This window comes from Delphinus delphis, chromosome 15 (genome assembly GCF_949987515.2).
Source record: "Delphinus delphis chromosome 15, mDelDel1.2, whole genome shotgun sequence".
Classification (NCBI taxonomy): Eukaryota; Metazoa; Chordata; class Mammalia; order Artiodactyla; family Delphinidae; genus Delphinus; species Delphinus delphis.
In genome coordinates this window covers 55,190,126-55,206,835 of record NC_082697.1, presented here as the reverse complement: position 1 = coordinate 55,206,835, position 16,710 = coordinate 55,190,126, and the positions used below count along the sequence as shown (strand labels likewise).

The following is a 16,710-nucleotide window of genomic DNA, read 5'->3' as shown; positions in this document are numbered from 1 at the left end:
TCCCGTTGCGGAGTACAGGCTCCGACGCGCAGGCTCAGCGGCCATGGCTCACGGGCCCAGCCGCTCCGCGGCATGTGGGATCTTCCCGGACCAGGGCACGAACCTGCGTCCCCTGCATCGGCAGGCGGACTCTCAACCACTGTGCCACCAGGGAAGCCCTGATCACTTTATTTAAGAGCCAGATGAGGAGCAGAGGAGATGGGAAGTGTGGGTCACTCCTTGCTGTCCTCAGAATCCCCAGCTGATGGATCTCTAAACTAGGGGTAGAAAGTAATTCCACTCATTTTATTGAATCCTTAAACCCTCAAATACATTTTATTTTCACTGTCTATGAAAGCAGTTCAGCAGTATATTTTTAGACTTTTCAAAATGTGATGATGAAGAGATTGGGAGTAGGTTTTTTCAGGCCACCGCAAGAAAAAAGGGTACTGAAATGGTCTAAGTTTCCATGGGTTCAGGAGAGCAAAGATGCCTTGTTGTCAGAGCCAAACAATCCAAGAATAAAAGGCAGAGCTGCTTTGGCATAAAGGTGGGATTTTATTTACCGTGGTTTCCTTTCTTTGAGACCACGGGAAAGCTCATTTTACCAAGGCTATAAGATCATGACCAACTGGTGTCAAACTCCATCTTCAACCAGATTCGGATTTAAACTTGTGAATCAGTACAGTCCATGGTTTCAAACAGGTTTTTAGCTCATGGTTCCTTCCCCAAAGTTGAAGTTGCTAACCCGAGTTAATCTGGGAGTTGAAAAAATCATAGTTGATTTTAATACCTCCCCAAGTGAAAATAGATAAAAATGGAGAGTGTGGGTCCATTATCCATCCCTTCCCCATTGGACTCAACCCTTGCAATTAAGAAGGCAGCCTGTCTAGCTAAAAGAATTTTAACTGCACACAGTGAAACCAGAGTCCTAGACGATCCATTCCGGGGAGTGGCCATGAGTTCTAACAGACACTCTGCAAATCTAATCTTGCCTGGGATAGCGCTCAGCAGAGCACTGCAGCCTCCCCAGCCCATCCAGGCTAGCGGATCCAAGATCAGAAACTGCACGGCTATTATTTCGAATGTCTGAGCTCTTGGAGAGACAAAGTGTCATCCTTTTCTCAGTAATGAGAAGAGCATCTGCCTTGAAGAAGGAGAAAAAGTCAAATCAGACGTTTCTGCCAATTTATTCTCGCTCAAATGACTGACAGAAGTTCTGCAGCCTCCTGTATTCGGAAGCTAGCCCCTTGGCCACATGGCAGCGATGTTCAGTAAATACAGCCGAGACACAGATTTAAAAGGGGAGAGAAAAACAGAGAAACACTGGAAGGCACAAACCCACCTTCTGGTCTATTCAAAGGAGCATCTGATGGAGAGACACATCTGGGGTAAGATCCCAAGAATTTCACTGTTCAAGCTCTCTAACCTTGGACAATCCATTTCCCCCTTTCAAATCACTGTACATATGTGTATCATTAAAAGATGGAAATAAAGTCTTATTTTGATGTGATAAAGTGTGGATTAAGGAAATATGCATAATTCTCTCTCTGAGCCTCAGTTTTTTCATCTCCAAAATGGGAATGTGAGGGTAGCTGCTCCAATGGATTATTTTGAAGATTAAATGGGATTAGGTACAAAAAGTGCTTAGCATTGGGACCTGGCACATATTAAGAGATTAACCAATGTCAGCAATTATAAGAACAAATATTAAGTAATTGTCCAAAGGTACCTCAGGCAGCTTTTGGCATTTGGTAGATGCTTAACCAAAGGTAGCTTCTAAATTACTCAAATGTTAACACTGCAGAATAAAAAAAAGATTTCAGCCGGAGGTTCCCTAATATTCCCTTGTAGGGTAGCCTTCAGAGAGACAAAAGAGCACAAAGTAAGACAGAGACAGACAGAGGCAGGTCAACAGAGAGGTCTGGACAGAGCGAGAAAAGCAGACCCAGGAAAAGACCGACACAAACATGGAACTGAGATTCACAGCAAGATTTCAGATAGACAGACAGGCACAGATATAGATACAGCTACATAGCTATAGATAGATAGATAGATAGATAGAGGGACACATAGATGGAGGGGTAGATAGATAGGTACACACACATACATACATATATATATACATATATATCTTTATATATATCTGTATATATACAGATATATATATCTGTATATAGATATATGTTCCTATCTATCATCTACCTATCCATCCATCCATCCATCCATCCGTCTATCTATTATCTATTCATCTATCTATACATCCATCCAACCATTTGTCCCTTTATCCATCTATCATCTGTCTATCCATCCATCCATCTGTCCCTTTATCCATCCATCCATCTATCTATCTATCTATCTATCTATCTATCTATCTATCTATCTATCTATCTACCACTCTTTCTATCAGTCTATAAAATACTGGAGAGAAAGGAAAAGGTGAGAAAAGCAGAGATGGAAAAGGAATTGCACAGCCAGCTCTTCAGCTAGCTCAGAACTCCATCGGGCTAAGTCCACATGCTGAGAGCTGGAGCCCCTTCTGCCTGTGGGTATTAGCGTCACACATAAAGATGTAAGGGGGACTAACTCATCAATCACAACCACGCGGGGACGCGGGAGCCAGGCAAGAGGATTAGCACTGCAGCCCGCTCAGGCCCCTTCCCTCTCACAGCTTCCCTTTAATTAAACATCACCTGCAGTGCTTACTTCCGGCTGAGATGCCCCCTCCATTCCCAAGGCCGGCCTCCTGTAATCTACGTTCCAGAGTTAATTAGAAAAGAGGTTCTGAAAAAGAAAACACATATCCATTCCAAAGAGGGGGAATCCCCAAACGGAAATGATCAGATGCTGGTAATAAAGATTTGCTTTTCCTTGGAACTGACTGTTAAATGGCCTTCATTAAGCTGCAGCTTTTTTCTACCCAGGACCTCTCCAGTAGAGCTATTTGAGATCTGACTGAAGAGGCTGTTAGCTTCTCTGAGTGGGGAATGAAGGGGGGCGGGGCACTTAGAAAGGCTGTGTCTGGATCTCCCAGGAGAAGTCTGTGTCTGCCCGGAGAGGGCTGAGGGCAGGTGAGTGTGCGTGGTGTGCGGTCTGGGTGTGTGTTCCCACATATGTGAATAGGGCTGGCAGTGGATTCTCCTGGACAGCTCGTCTTTGTGCAGGGGAAGAGGGAGGGAGGGAGAGATGGCAGGTGAGACCCCTACAGCACTGAAGGAAATGCTCGCTTTCGGGACGTTCATCCATTCATTCATTTATTCAACTAGTATTTACCGATCTCCTATCTCATGCCAGGCCAAGGGCTCTGTGCTGGGCATAGAACAAGAAAACTTCCTCAACTGCCTGCGGAATGCCTGTGAGTAAAGGAAGAGGAGACTGACCCATAGACACGCAGACAGAGAATACAATGGCCTCGAAGGGGGATGAGCACAAGGCACCAAGCGAGAGTGCCGGAGCTGCTCTGAGATAAGGGAGACGGGGAAGGAGTCAGCCAGGTGCAAATCTGGGGAAAATGAGGCTCAAGGAACTGCAAGTTCAATGCCTTGTTGAAGTGGAGCGTGTGTTTGGCAGGACTTAGGGGCAGCAGTAAGAAGGCAGAACGAGGGCTTCCCTGGTGGCGCAGTGGTTGAGAGTCCGCCTGCCGATGCAGGGGACATGGGTTCGTGCCCCGGTCCGGGAGGATCCCACATGCCGTGGAGCGGCTGGGCCCATGAGCCATGGCCGCTGAGCCTGCGCGTCTGGAGCCTGTGCTCCGCAACGGGAGATGCCACAACAGTGAGAGGCCCGCGTACGGCAGAAAAAAAAAAAAAAGAAGGCAGAACGAGGCTGAAGGGATAGCTAAGGACCTCGGTGTTGGAATTCTGACTCTTGCCTGGCTTGTCTCTTAGAAACAGGCCTGGGCATCTGTGCAGTCCCCGAGGCCTCAGCTTGAAGGTCTACTTCTTAGCCTTGGCCCCGTAATAGCAGGGAATAGCACCCAGAACAAGGCGAACACCTTCTACACTAATATCCGGCCAGCTTCCATGCAACGAGCTAATCTTATGTGAACTGGACACGACGCGTGCCAGGCACGTCACCTGTCTTTCCCCCAAATCTTCAAACGACTCTACAGGAAAGATGCTGTTATCATGTTCAATTTATAGATCTGGGCATGAAACTCAGAGAACTTAGGTGGCTGGCCCAAGGTAACTGGACACCTATAAACTGCCCACATACAAAAAAGAGACACACACAAGGATGCACAGACAGTACAATGAAGGTACAGACATGCCAAGCATAATATAGAGCAGAAGCTGGAAAACTTTTTCTGTGAAGAGCCCAAGGTAACTGGACACCTATAAACTTCAGCTTTGCCATGCTTATAGCATCGCTGTTGCAACCACTCAAGTTGGCCACTGTAGCCAGAAAGTACCATGGACGATGTGTTAGTGAATGAGTGTGGTTGTGTATCAATAAAACTTTATTTGCAAAAGTAGGCAGCAGGCCAGATTTGGCCCACAGGCTACTGTTTGCTGACATTTGTTATTGAATATCTGTAAACTGAGAACCAAACTGATTTGGGGAACAACAAATGATTGTCAAGGGATTTAATGTTCACATAATTAAAAAGTAGACATTCTTTAGACACATGCAAATGCAGTCTTCTATCTATTTCAAACCTCTCCTTAGAATCCCTTGCCTGGGGGAGTGGGGACACCCCATTTGGGAGCTGAGAGCTTCTTGCCCCCAAGATAAAGGCCACATCCTCAGTTCATTCACCTCATTCCCTGTCATGTTTTAAAACTGAAAAAGCACACGTGGGGGGAGGTTGAAGCATCCAGTTGGATTTGGGGAAAACCAATCAAGTATGTTAATCCATTTGTGATTCAACAAGAAGAAAACGAAAGTACAAGGCAAAGTGCAGGAGACGGGAAAACGTCTTCCAGAAATGTGCAAGCAACAGTGCGTGGCAAGGCAAACCATTAAAGAGTCCGCACTCGGTCTGCCTTGAAAAATGGTGAGGGGGAGACACGTGGGTGTGCAGTTGTGTGTGCATGTGTAAACAGAATTAGTCACTGCAGCTGCAAACAGATCACAGTGGATGTCACGTGTAACAGTGCACATACATGTCAAAGGACATGTAATGAACATGTACTGAACAAAGGTTCATTAAACAACCTGAGTATAGGGGATGGGAACACTTTCCTACAGGAGTGAGTGTGACTTCTCTTTATATATCTAAGGTGAATCCTCTGATATTTAACAAATATGATGATTTAATGCTAAGGAACCAAAACCTGCATACAAATTTTGATGTGCAAGACACATAAAAATGCACCTCAGTTGTGGAAATACAGACAGTGTCTCACTCCTCAGCAGTTTTGAGCAAGTCAAAACATATCAGTTGGGACAAATGTCTCTTTTTTTTTTTTTGCGGTACGCGGGCCTCTCACTGTTGTGGCCTCTCCTGTTGCGGAGCACAGGCTCCGGACGCGCAGGCTCAGTGGCCATGGCTCACGGGCCCAGCCACTCCGCGGCACGTGGGATCTTCCTGGACCGGGGCACGAACCCGCGTCCCCTGCACCGGCAGGCGGACTCTCAACCGCTGTGCCACCAGGGAAGCCCCAAATGTCTTCTTTATTGTCCTAATACTAACATCATCGTCACTCATCTGAGTATCCAAAAGTGGCCATTAAACAAGAGAAAGCAAAGGCCAGAGGGTCTTATGCTGGATCTACATTAGAGACACTGGTAGCTATTAAAAACAAAGCAAAACAAAGCAAAACATCTGATGCCCCATGGGTGGTGGGCAGGAAACACAGTACAGCCCCAGCCACTCTGGAATACAGTACTGCCATATCTCATGAGGTTAAACCTATACTTGCCATGCCACCCAGTGGTGCCACTTCCAAGGATTTACCCAAGAAAAATGAAAACTTGTGTCCACACAGAGGTACCTGCTAAAATTTCATTGCATTCATACTTGCCAAGAACTGGAATGTCTATTAACTTGTGAATGGATAAACAGATTGTAGTATATCCATGCCATGGAATACCACTCAGCAGTGAAAAGCACTGTTAATATGCATATCATGGGTGAATCTCAAAAATAGTATGCTAAATGAAGAGAGCCAAACACAAAAATCTTTGTACAGTATGATTCCATTAGATGAAACTCAAAATGATAGGGAGAGAAAAACAGATCAGTGGTTGCCAGGGGCTGGGAACTCTGGGGTAAAATAGACTGAAAATGGGCATAAGGAAACTTTTTGAAATGAAGGGCTGTTCTATATCTTGATTATGGTGGAGGCTATAAGATTGTATACGATTACCAAGAGTCCTCAAACTGTACATATAAACAGAGAAATCTTATTGCATGTAAATACTGTCTTACAAAACAAAACAAAACAAAACCCTGTTTGTGTGGTCTCCACTACAAACCAGTTCAAACAGAACTCAGAATGAAAAGCAATTGGTTTTATTATTCCCAGGCCTGTTTCTCAACCCTGGCTACACAACCATATGACCCCAGTAACCTGCTTTCCTGAGTGGTTGGACTTAAATCCAACTCCAGAAAAACCATCTTTGAAATATCAGAATTTCCCAGAATGTATGACACTAAACTAATATTCTAATATCAGTTATCCCCATAAGACCACTGTCCTTCTACATGCCTAACCCAGGGAGTACATAAGTAGGTGACAAAGCTGGCATTGTAGGCAGGGCCAGGGTAGAAATGGTATGGACACAATGTCTATTGTCTACCGAGTGCTTACTAGGTGCTAGGCACTGTGCTAAGTGCTTATTTAATATCACACACTTCTATTTTTACAAGAACTCTGTGAGATACACATCACTGTCCTCTTACAGATGAAGGAAATGAAGCTCACAGAATATACATAACCCATTCAAGTTCACGTGTCCAGTAAGGTTGAGCTGGGATAGAGTTAGGTCTGCCAGATTCTAAAGTCAACACTTTTAGTTAACGATCTAAGTGTTGCCCTGTTTGACTTCAAGTCTCCTGCAGAGCCCAGGAGGGACTCGAAATAGTTTGGCAAGTCTAGGCCCACAGACACATAGCAGCTGATGAATAAGGGCTATGCGTTGCTTCTGGAATTACAACAAGCCCTGTTATACTTGGAGGAACTCAGGTACGGGGTGGCTTCCTTCTCCTCCCACCGTGGTCCAGGCTGAGGGGCCCAGGTTCATGACCTGGGAAAATCAATGTAGGGCTAAACACCTTACAGAGCTCATCTCCAGGTGCAGGGCTTTTCCAACGCAGGGTAAAGTCTACAAAGCGATCATGGCAGGCAAAGCTGTCCTCCTCTCAGATCTTGTTTCTGCAACAGCCAAGCCCACCCCCTGTACGTGGTGTTCGGAATTTGGGGACAGAACATCCTGAGCATGTGGGAGGACATATTTGCATAGAGGTGGGTAGGCAGGGGCTTACCAGCACATCCAAGAACACAAGCAAACACACCCAGGAAGGAAAATTCCTTCATTGCCGTGGGCTGTAACCCCCAGCAGGGACACCTCTAGGGATAGACCAAGGTTGCCTGTCCCAGCATCCTCTCCTCACTGGGTTCTCTAGTGAAGCAGATCCAGAATTTGTGTCTCTGGGGCTCAGCATCGTCTTTCATGATTTCTCTCCCCAAACAAACCCCAGGCAATAAGAGGGAAGAGACGAGCAAAGCTAGTAGCTGACTCTTGATTTAAAAAAAAAAAAAAAAAAAAAAAAGGGCTTCCCTGGTGGCGCAGTGGTTGAGAGTCCGCCTGCCGATGCAGGGGACACGGGTTCATGCCCCAGTCCGGGAAGATCCCACATGCGGAGGAGCGGCTGGGCCCGTGAGCCATGGCCGCTGAGCCTGCGCGTCCGGAGCCTGTTGCTCTGCAATGGGAGAGGCCCGCGTACCGCAAAAAAAAAAAAAAAAAAAAAAGAACCAGAGTGAAGTTGAGGGAGAAACTGAAGAGGTACAAAGGGAAGGTCAGGAATAAGGCTACTGCTTATTACATAATAGTGATTATTATCAGTATAAGCTGTGTGGACTGGACAAGTCCCTCTGAGCCCTGTATTCCTCACCTGTAAGGTGAGGCTGGAACTCTTACCTAACACACCTGGAAAGGTTGCTTTAGAGATTCCATCTTTGGAGACGGAATTAACAATGATCATAGCTGACATCTTTTGGGCTCTTAGAATGTGCCAGCACTGTACCAAGTGCTTTGCATGTATTAGATCATATAATTCTCTCTGCTACACTATGGCGCAGATGCTAAAATATTATTGTTATTACCATAAAGCAGGAGGGCTTGTTGCTATCATGACCGTTACTAGTCCTTGCTGTGTGAAGACAGCCAAATGACTTACAAGTACTATATCATGTAATATTCAAAGCAGTCTTGTAAGTTTGGTACGAGGAATACCAAATCACTTTTCAGTAGGAGATATTTGCTCTTGTTGCTGTATGCAGGATTTTATCCAGGGATTGAACAGCCCGTAGTCATTTGAATGGGGAGGTTAACTTCCAAAATAGCCCAGCAACAAGCAGGATCAGATTGAGGTATGATAGATTCTTGTTGACTCACCAAAGGAGAGTAACTTACACTAAATAGGCATCTCAATGTCACCAAAGAGCCACTTATATTATATAAATATAATTTTTCTATTATATATGGAAAATTCAGCAGCAATTTATAGCTAATATCACTAGAAATATGTGCATAAGTTCTACAGAAATATCCACAACTCTACATGTTATATAGATAATATAACTTTCATTGTCTGCAAAACTGTAAGCACCCTGAAGATGGGGGCCACGTCTGCCTTGTTTAATATCTTATCCCTAGCAGTTTTGAGACCCGACTGTGTTCCCTGTACATTATTATTCAATTTCTAATCCAAATAGCCTTTCAGACTATGTGGCACTTTCCCCATTTTACAGGTGGGCAAAACTGAGGCTCAGAGAGTAAAGTAACATGTCCAGATGTCACAAGGAGTAAGAGGCAGAGCTAGAATTCAAGCCCAGGACCTTTTGTCTTAAGAGCCAGGGTTCATTGCCCACATCACTCTGTTATCATGCATGGCAAGGAAACATGTGCCAGCCCTGAAAGCTACACAGAGGACAGGGACCCCCAAGTCTCCACCTGCCCCTCCCAAGATCTACTAATTCTGTGTGGAGAAATAAAGCCCCAGGAGGATGACTTTTATCCAAGAGGCTGCCCCAGTTCCCAGTGACTTTGTGTTTCCTCGAATAAGTGCCAAGACCCAGCAGATCATTAATTACGACTTCTCCCAAATGGTTTCCCACATTCTCTTGCAGGCATGTGTGTGCCCTTGGAGGGAAGAAGATTTCTCAGTAGCAGAAAGTGGCCTGTGCTTCTACACACGGCTCTCAGACCTGAATCTACTCATGTGGCCCCAAGGCCTTCAGGCAAGAGGGAATCCACAGCTGAAAATGAGTCTGTGCTGGAAAGAAGGAGGATGATGAAAACAGGGCTTGCAGCTTTCAAGAAGTAAATAGCATAGGAGAGAAAAAAAAAAAAGAGCTGGTGAGAATTAGAACACAAAAAACTAATGTTTGTATCACGTTCATTTTCCCCAAAGGACCATTGTATCCACTTTCTCATTTGCGGGATTAGGATAAATATTTGCTGAGCACCTACTATGTTCTAGGCAGTATCTCCCTTAATCCTCTAAACAGTACAACACGGTTAGTATCGCTAGCGCTAGTTTCCAGGTAGGGAAACTGAGGACCAGAGAAAACCCAGTAGAAGGACTGGATTTCAGATCTATCATGCCCCACACTTCTTGCTCTGGCCATGACCCCATGTTGCTTCACAAAGACCCAGTGGGGTAGACAGGCCGAGACAAATGTTCCCACTTGAAGCACAGAAAACTGAAACTCAAGAGAGTTTACGTAGCTCTCCCAAGAGACACAGCCTTAATCATTAGTCAAAGACCCAAGAGATTCTACCTTTGCTCAAAAAGATGTTAATGAATAGCTTTAACAGACAGTTTGAGCAAAAGGCATGTGCTTTCTGAGCGCAGCCTTCGAGGGACTAATCCCAGGCTGTAACTAGTGTCTATGCTTGAGGCTCACTTCTGAGCACGCCCTGGCATCTGCATTTTCCGTGTAGATTGCATTAACCTTTGCTGGCACAAATTGGGGAGGGTAGAGTCTCAGATAAAACCCCCAAATTAAGCTGAAAATGCGTATTATGAAAGTGAAGTATTGAAGGCTCTACTGGTGAATACTTTTCACCTAGAGCTCTGCTAAAAATGGGGCACACAGGGGAAAGGGGAAGTTGAAGCCATTATAACATGAAAACACAGAACCTCTGGTTACAGTTGATTCCAAAGTCTACACCTGAGTTGGAACAAAAGCCAAGAGTCACATCTGCTCATCAATCAACTGTGATCAGAAGCACAAGGTCAATTCCACATTCTAGACTCCAGGAGTAAGAAGGTGCCCACGTCCTTCCCTATAGACAATGTTGCAAAGCCTGCTAAAGTGTCCTGGGACAGGGGCAGGTCAAAGGGCAAACATTGTAGAGTCAAGTATCTAGGCTTCAGTCAGCTTTCCCCACCCCTGCCTGAGAGGGGTCATGCAGGTCACGTCACTTCCCTCTCTTCACAGATGAGCCTGGGACGAATGCACAGATGAGCAAAGAGATCACCTCCAAATTCCAAAGATGAGATTCAGGGCTCTCACACTTCCTACCAACAGGAAACAATCACAAGGCCAGCCTGTCTTCCCCTCCATCCACATTTCTGAATGCCTATATAATCAAGAGGATAATCGCTAGGGTAGTATTCAGAGTGGTCAAACGTACTGGATTTGAGTCAGACCAACTAACAGCTCAGGTTTTACCTCTCTGAGACATTAGGGTAACATTAATCCCTAACCCTCTGTCCTTTGAAGAAATCAGACCATTGCAATGATGAGACGAATGACTATACATAAAATATTTTGCACAATATTTGGCTCATAACAAGCACTGGTGAAATTAAAATGATATCTTCATTATCCTCATTACCTTGATCCATCAACAACTCCAAGCCCTAGGAGACAGTCACTGACATTTTGAAAAAGGTACTACCAAGAAGTTGCAAGCGTGAATGGATGTCTCTTCTACATTCACATGAAGGAAGAGGCTAAATATTGTCCCCTGGGTACCTAAGTTAAGGTCTGAGTCTGTGAATCCTAGGAGAGTATTGATTGGGAAGAAAGCTCTTCTGCTGAAATTTAAGAAGAGCTCCATACCATATAGATTAGGTGGATTTATATGGCAGGTACTGTTTGCCAACTACCCAGCATCCACTCACTGTTAACTTATTAATAGAATTCCAGTTTCTTCAGGTAAAGGGATAATACTATTTGATCTCAGGAAGTGGGTCCACTTACCCAGATCTAGGGAATGAATAATGATCAATCTAATCTGGTCAGGGTCATCCAATTACCTTTTGCATGTATGCTATCCAGTTCTGGCAAATAAGATGTAATTTCACATATTCTTGATGGTTTTCCTTCTCAGAAAAAAGGCAAAACCTCGCAAAAAGTGCTTTATCCCTGTCCTTTTAAACTTGAGGCACTGGTGTGAGGACATGACACTTGGACCTTTCGCAGCCATCTTGCTGTCATGAGGAGAAGTAACGGCTAGATGCAACCAGAGTTTTTAGTGATAGCACTGATAGCAATTACCCAACTCTAAGACCACTTGCTTTAAGGCTTCTTGTTAAATTTTTTTTAAAGTCTTTTTGAGTTAATCCATTCACTGATAGTCAGTTTCTGGTTACTTTTAACTAAAAGAAATGCAAACTGATTCAACTCCCCCAATTCAGAGCTTGAGGGGTTTTTTTTGCATTTAGTGAAAAGCTGGCAAAAATGGTTTCTGAAATCACCTGAATCATTTATAACTACAATCAATTCAGCTTGCATTGGAAATCATCTCATTGCATCTCACTGTGTGCCATTGGGTGTGCCAATGCCCAGAATCTGGGGACCTCAGATCAGGAAGGAACTTCAGACGTCATACAAGAGATGTCGTCTCTCCATCCACTGCAAGTCCCAACCCCATCAGGAACATTTCAGGATCTTCTCCAACCGGACAGCTCTAATCGCTAGACCATTTCTGAATCTAACATTCCCCCCCATCCCCTCCCCCCAAAAGACCCTTCCCTTTGGATATACTTTTCCCTTTGACCTCCGTTGGGAATGCATTCCATTTCTTTTCCTATTGCTATCCCTTTTATCTACTTGAATAAGATGATTCTCTGCCGTTAGTATTCTTCATTCAACATAACGATCATGCTCTCAGAATGTGGAAAACTATGTTATATAAAGGTAGTACTTTCTATATATCCCAGGTAAAGTGAAAAGCCATCAAAGAATTCTCTTTTACAGACTCATTATAACAAATTCCTATTATTTAAAAAAAAATCTGGGGTTCAACTCCAGCCCTTAATCATTGAGTTACAAGCACCCGTACATTTGAAATACAACTTATTTGATTTTGAGTTAATTTTTTCCATGTCTTTAAAACCAGGCTGGGGAGAGAGACGGATGCAAATTATAGACTTAGGAATCGAAGTCAATGTCTCAATTATGTGTAGGAGTCCAAAGGTTCAGAGAGTACAGATCTAGCAATAGACAACAGCAACACAATACCAAAATGTCTTTGTTAGACTGTGCTGGCAGCCCTAGGAAAGCCCTTTAACCTCACCTTCACATTTTCCTAACATCTTTCTGAGTTCTGGGTCCATTTTTCATCTACCTGCCTCCCAGCCATGGGTTCGGGAAGAGAAAGTAAAAGTCAAATTTGCAGTGGGTGATGCTGCCTCGAAATCTACCTTGAAGTCTGAGGCTAGTCTCCAGGGCCCAAAGAATTAAAACCGATGCAGTGAACTTGACTTGCATGTAGTTACTGCCATCTTAATAAGGTGAGAGCAGCTTGGGGATCCCAGGAACATGTAACTCAGGCCTTGCCATATGGAGCCAGCCTGGAATCTGTCAAGTTCACTTAGCACATTTTCTCTTTGGGGAGTCAGCCAGGCAATCACATTTGGGGGCAGGAGGGAGAGGCAAGAACATGGGGAGAAAGGGCTGTTGAAACCTTGAAGCTACTGCTGATGTAAAGCCAGATGCGTAATCACGCTCCCACCCCCACCGGGAAGCACTCTTCTCATAGACCCAGGCTGGAGCTGAGCACTGACAATGATTTAGGGCTGTTTGGGGAAAGGAACTGAAATAGCTGGTATGAATATATGTATTTCAGAAAGAAGTTAATAAGCATGTTTCTCACTGTCGGTAGATGAACCACATTTGCATCAATGTCTTATTTCTGCCCTGAAAAACCCAAGAGATAGATACACCAATTTCAGCATCCACGCGAGTGCCGTTTTTTTGTGGATGGTTTTGTGATCCTCAAGTGTGAGAGATCTGAAGAACCAAAAGTAGTGAGAAGAAGGCAGGGATTTGAGGGGGAAGAGGAAGGAAGTAACTAGCTGTTAAGAAGAGTGTTACTCACTGCTGCAGTCTGATAGCAAGGGCTGGATATACTTCCCAGGAAGGGAAGGAGAGTCTAGGACTCCACACCAGTGCAGTTCTGCTCTGATGGATGGGAATGAGGGCATCTCTGCAGAGCTTTGGGGAAAAAAGCCTGAGTTGAAAATATAATCTCCATTTCATACTTTTCACTGATATTCAGCATAAAAGCAATGCTAGCCCATGGCCAGCCAAATTCAATGCAATTCATATGCAGCCTCATACATCTTTGCAGGGATTTTGTAGGGAGACCAAATCCTATTGACATCCCCTCGCTTCTGCGGTACAGATTTGCTGGGGTACAGAGTGACGCTTCAGAGGGGTCTTTCTGGGGGAACGAAGTGAGGGATTTAATTTTGTACAGTTAATAGAATGTGCCCCAGTGGTGACATTTCCAGGGACAACTGGGCACTATTGTCCCTTGGAGATGAGGAAGACCATTTTCAGAATGCTGCTCATTAGGCCTTTACTCCTGCTGAGGAACTGACAAAACCAACTCAGGCTTGCTTCTTGCATCTTATGAGTCGTGTGAACCTAGGCAGGTTCCTACCTGCTCTGGGCTGACTCACTATGGGTAACACCATCTAGCAGTTGTGATGCTTCCATATGGTAAAGAATAACCAGCATTTATTCAGTGCCCCATACCTGTCAGACATTTTTCGAAGTGTTTTACATACATAATCTCAATGAATTCTCACATATTACACGTGAAGGCTCTGAAGAAAAGAAAGGGTTAAGGAAACTAAGATCACAGCTTATAAATGTTGCGGTGAGGATTTAAACTCAAATATTCTGACCCCAGAGCCTTTTTTATGAGCTACTGCATGGCGGCTGGCTCTCCGGAGAGAAGTTCTCCACTCCGTTCCTGGCATACACTACGTGCTCAATAAATGCTACACCTACCTGTACAGAATTCATAGACATTAAAATGTCTCAGGTGCTGGGCTTCCCTGGTGGTACAATGGTTAAGAATCTGCCTGCCAATGCAGGGGACACGGGTTCGAGCCCTGGTCCTGGAAGATCCCACATGCCACGGAGCAACTAAGCCCGTGCGCCACAGCTACTAAGCCTGCCCTCTAGAGCCTGAGAGCCACAACTACTGAAGCCCGTGCGCCTAGAGCCCGTGCTCTGCAACAAGAGAAGCCACCGCAATGAGAAGCCCGTGCACCACAACGAAGAGTAGGCCCTGCTCTCTGCAACTAGAGAAGGGCTGCGTGCAGCAACAAAGACCCAAGGCAGCCAAAAGTAAATAAATTTATTAAAAAAAACAAACAAAAAGTCTCAGGTGCTGTATTAGCCACATTAATGCCTTAGGACAATCCAATTCTTATTTTCTTACAGGGAAACTGAGACCCAAGCAGGTTTAATAGCTGCCCAAGGTCACTCAGGCAAGTAAGCAGTCAAGCCAGGATTATAATCAAGGGTTCAGACTCCAGAAGTAGGATCTTAGCTACATCTCTATACCAGGATGCCCACCCGTGAGGCATCTTCAAAATCTATTAATTAGTAGTCCCACCCAGTATAGAAAGTGGAATCACATACGTTTTCCCTTGTTCTCTTGAGTAATCCCCCTCCCCAGCTCCTGTGAGCCAACAGAAAATGACAGAGAGGAACACAGACCCCCCTCCTGGGTCTCTGCATGAAACACAACCTATTGGGAGGGGCCTATGGTCATTAAAAGGGCACTCATCTGTCTTTTCTAAGCTCTTATGAACTCTCAGAGGACTCCCTGGCTTAGTGAACGATCACTCAATGCTGCAAACACCTGGATAGGGTGGCAATCATTTGGAGCACAATCGTAAGACACGCAAGAATCACAGGGGAAGATGGTGGCTCGGCAGTGGTACCCAGAACAGCCCAGGCGCGCCATAAATAACAGGTGAATGAATGAGCGAGAAACGAATGAATGCATTTGGCTAACTAAACAGCATTCACAGTAAGAGCTGACACACAGAGAATGCTTACTGGGCTCAATGATTAGGGCCCCCTTGCTCACGGCTTTAGATTCATCATCACATCTCATTCCCCCCCGAAATCTTAGGATTTCATCTCTGCTATCATGTCTATTTCACAGAAGTGAAAATTAAGGTTTGGAAAGGCAAAGCACTATTACCCCTCCAAAGGCACACAAATAATAAGGAGTGAAGCCAGTCTGACTCAAGAGCCAGGCTGCTTAGAGTTGGCTGTGCACCAGCTAACTGAGGCACTGTCAAATTGCATTCAAATAGCCTAAAGGGAGAATCCACCCTTAATTGTTAAGAATTAGAGGCATGGATAGATTATCTTCTTCGTGGTGAAGTTGAAGTGCACAAGGAAACCCTAAATGGTAAGCAGAGGGCATTTGTTCAAAAGCATAATAGCCGGGAAGATGGAGGTGGGAGGTGGTTTCAATGAAAAGATAACATTGATTTCTAATTAACATCCCAACTGTTTGCCAGGTAATAGATGGTTCAACCAGTGCTTAAGGGGGTTTAAAAAAGGTTTGAGAGCTACAGGGTGCTTGCGCGTTTGACACATCCGCTAAAATCATTGTTTTAATCACTGGAGTTGCCTAGGAAGAAAGCAACTGTGAGACAGGAATGAATGCCCAAATGTAACAGATACACACTACTATGTATAAAATAGATAAACAATAAGGAACTACTGTATAGCACAGGGAACTATACTCAATCTCTTGTAATAACCTACAATGGAAAAGAATCTGAAAAATATATATATATATATAACTGAATCACTTTGCTGTACACTCGAAAGTAACACAACATTGTAAACTCACTATACTTTAATTAAAAAAAAAAGAATGTAAAGAAGATGTGGCACATATATACAATGGAATATTACTCAGCCATAAAAAGAAACGAAATTGAGTTATTTGTAGTGAGGTGGATGGACCTAGAGTCTGTCATACAGAGTGAAGTAAGTCAGAAAGAGAAAAACAAATACCATATGCTAACACATATATATGGAATCTAAGAAAATAAAACAGGTCATGAAGAACCTAGGGGTAAGACGGGAATAAAGACACAGACCTACTAGAGCATGGACTTGAGGATATGGGGAGAGGGAAGGGTAAGCTGTGACAAAGTGAGAGAGTGGCATGGACATATATACACTACCAAATATAAAACAGATAGCTAGTGGGAAGCAGCCGCATAGCACAGGGAGATCAGCTAGGTGGTTTGTGACCACCTAGAGGGGTGGGATAGGGAGG

At 44.4% G+C, this 16,710-nt stretch overlaps 1 protein-coding gene across 13 annotated transcripts in view; it reads right to left on the bottom strand.

Annotated features, from left to right (window-relative positions):
• RBFOX1 (RNA binding fox-1 homolog 1) overlaps positions 1 to 16,710 on the bottom strand; it is a 1,483,287-nt gene that overhangs the window by 207,148 nt on the left and 1,259,429 nt on the right. The window lies entirely within an intron of this gene.